Raw genomic sequence first — 3542 nt, 5'->3', positions numbered from 1 at the left:
ATCCAGGCATTATACCTGGATAAAGTTACGTAACGTTCCCTTTGAGGCGGATGAAGCTGATATCAGAAAAGTCTTCGAGAAATATGGGACAGTTCATTTTGCCCAGCATGGTATGTGGTTAGCAGGTGCCTACGCAGGTTTGTCAGAAGGTACTTTTAAACTTAAAATGACATTGAGTCATCCCATACCGTCTTACGTTTATCTTCAGGAATTTAGGACACAGGTCATAGTTTTATATCCTGGACAAAGGCGTACGTGTCGCCTATGTGGTGAGTATGACCACATAGCTCCAGCATGTGAGAAGAACAGACGCGTGCCTGAACCTGTGGTAGAAGACGCAGCCCCTGTCTTACGGGTGGCAGGTGAGGATCAATCACCTGAGGGAGGGCGTGGTCGTTTGTGGAGTGAGATGGTGGGGCAAGCTTTTAGGACTGGGGGTGAGTCCCTCCCTCAGTTCCCTGCCCCAGAATCTCCTTCAGTGACTTCTGTAGGGATGGTACCACGGGAAGAAGTGTTGGAAATAGAGGAAGAATTGGAGGAAGTTTTGAAGACCTTGTCACCGCCTGAGGAGGGAGTTACATCTGAGCAAGAAGTAGCTGGAGAGTTATCGCTTCCAGCTTGTCAACGATATGAGACTTTGGGGAATGATGATGTGACAGAGACGTCAGTGAGATTAATAAATCATTGTAAGGTGGATGTTGAAGTTCACCGTGAGGCTTCCCCAGACCATGATATGGGGAACATATTTGTAACAAGGAAACGGGCAGCTACGTCAGACTCAGATGATGTAGTGACGCCAGCGCAGAGGCCTGGGAAGCAGACTGGGATGGTAGGAGAGGGAAGAGGTGGCGATGGGGGAGGTCATGATAGGAGACATCGGAAGAAGGGAGGGGGGAAAGACGGTATTGTGAAGATAACCTACAGAAATACTAATTCTAGTGGTGAAAAGAGTGAGGAGAAGAGGCAGGGGTGGAAAATTTAACAGGCCTTTGGTGTATGACTGTCAATGTTAATGGCTTATGTAGAAGAATAAAGAGAGAATGGTTGAGTATGTTTCTTAATAAATATAGGGTGGATGTTGTGTTCCTCCAAGAACTTAATTTCAGGAAGAGTAAAGTGTTGGAGGTAGCAGGTTATAAAGTAATGACCCTGCCAACTACCCATTAAAAAGGTGGTGTGGTCATTTTAATAAAGGAGAGGGGAGAGTGTTGCGTGTGGATGGGTCGTGGATGGGTAAGCGTGCATTTTTTGTAAGTGTGTATGCGTCTGCGGAGAATAGCATGCAGGTAAGGAAGGATTTTGTGTGCGAGGATCTTGTCTATTTTGTGCGTGCACTTCCGGAAGTGGCAATAGTGGGGGGTGACTGGAACTGCGTTATTAGGGCGGCTGACGTAGAACTAAAAGGGGCAGGACATATGTCTGTAACTCTCAGGGATTTGATGAGGGACGTTAGGTTACGTGATGCGTTTGGGAGGGGGAAGCAGAACATACTTTTGTTAGGAGGGGATATGCAGCCAGCTTAGATAGTGTATCTTAAGGGGTTAGATAGAGTGTATCTCAAGGTATCTGGTAAATTAAAGTGGTCTGGACTGTATAGGATCAGGCTCACTGGGTACACAGAAAATAATTACAGAGACTAGGGAAGGTTTTCTCCTAACCATATCATTAGAAGAATAAATTTTATGCACATTAACTTACCTGTTGTCACAAGAAGACAATGATGATGCAACACACCCTAACCTTACCCTGGTAGCTAGAATTTATGATGGCCAAAGAAAAAACTACTGTTCATTGCCCGAAATGCCTCAGCATGATAGTGGCTATATTTGTACTTAGCAAATCAAAACTGTAATTACACATTGTAACCTTTACAAAGAAATAAACTTATTATTATTATTATCATTATTATTATTATTATTAATGGGTAATGTCACTTAGCTGAGGTGTGCTCCTGGAAGAACTGGTGTCCTCTATTTTTCCGTTCTGGTTGCCGAATTGTTTTTCCACACTGTTTATCCCAATTCATCAACAGGGGACATTAACGCGGGTTCCTATTACAAATTCAGGCCGAAAACCCCCAACTGACTTTGGAGAACGCATAATTGGAGAATTGCACAATTCATTCCAGTGTTCAAACATTAAATTTAATATGGCTTCTCTCCCCAGCGTCACTCTGCAGCTTTTTCACCCACCCCCCCCTTCACTTAAAATTTCTCGAAAGGTCCAAACAGCTTCACATTTTATTACACAATTATTATATTATTCATTATGTTCTACATTTAGAAAATTATGTAAAAAAAAATCCACAGTTAGCATACCTTACCTAGGCATGTACTGATGTGACTACCACAAAAAACACACACGCACTCTTTGGAAATCTGATAGCCACACCCCCTCCACCAGTTCACCGAGATCTAGTCCACTAGGTGGTCGGAAAGCCATCTACTACCCACTGCAGAACGAGAGCAGATAAATGTCTACATTACATTATGTACAGTATACACGAGAAAATACATGAGCAACCACAATCTCTATCCTCTTCACACAACGAATCACCGAAGTGAGCATTTGAGTGTGGTTCCTCGACACGTGAAGGAAATGTAGGACTGTGATCGCTATACTGAAAAAAATCTGTACAATCGAAACAAAACAGGAGCCTCCTTTTCTGATGGGGCATAAATTCTCCGGCGACATTTAAGTTGACTGGCAGTAATTATCCTGCAGCACTAAAACCAACAAAACTGGCGTCTACTTGCAGAAAAATGGCAGTGCAACATTGAAAATAGTCATTACAGGAGCAGCAACAGTATTGTTAGTTTGCAAACACGCTGTGTAAATCAGTTACACATTACATTTAAAGTTATACAAAAATTTAAAGTACTTGTGGAGTACAATCTCAAACATAGATATATATAATTGGCACACTGGGTCATAGAAATCAAATAACCCAGCCACATACTCCAACTTTGGTATCTAGTACTTCATTGAAATTATTCATAAGAGGAAAACTTTCAGTCGTACCATGCACGACTAATCAGAGTGTTCCCAGGAGCCGGATCCAGTACCAACACCTCCTCTCTGACCTGCAGAGTATATGTAGCACCACCACACGGCCCCAAGTCATCCTGGTCAGACTGGTTCACTGGTGCCGTCCACCTCATCTTAGACAGTCTCTGAAACTGAGAAAAATCTCCAAGGGAAAAGCTTCCCCGCACAGGACTGGGATGAGAGGAATACCCTCATCCCAGTCCTTCTGGTATGGAGTACAACAAACATGTATCGTCCTGAGAGACTGTTGAAACCACTCTACTTGACTCTTTGAGTGACAGACTGTTTCTTATTTATGTCTCTCAAAACTACATGACATTTTTATAAAATTTGACTTCTGGTTGGCTTGTGCAAAGCCTAAATGCCAAAAATATTTCACCAGAAATCTCAAAACCACACACCAAAAATTATTAAGAAGGGGTAGGAACTCTGGTAAACTGGTAGAAAGATAAGTGATTGGTAAACATTTATTATCCAGTTCTTCTTCTCAATAC

This window comes from Cherax quadricarinatus, unplaced genomic scaffold (assembly GCF_038502225.1).
Source record: "Cherax quadricarinatus isolate ZL_2023a unplaced genomic scaffold, ASM3850222v1 Contig1856, whole genome shotgun sequence".
Classification (NCBI taxonomy): domain Eukaryota; kingdom Metazoa; phylum Arthropoda; class Malacostraca; order Decapoda; family Parastacidae; genus Cherax; species Cherax quadricarinatus.
Note: the sequence above shows the minus strand (reverse complement) of the source record.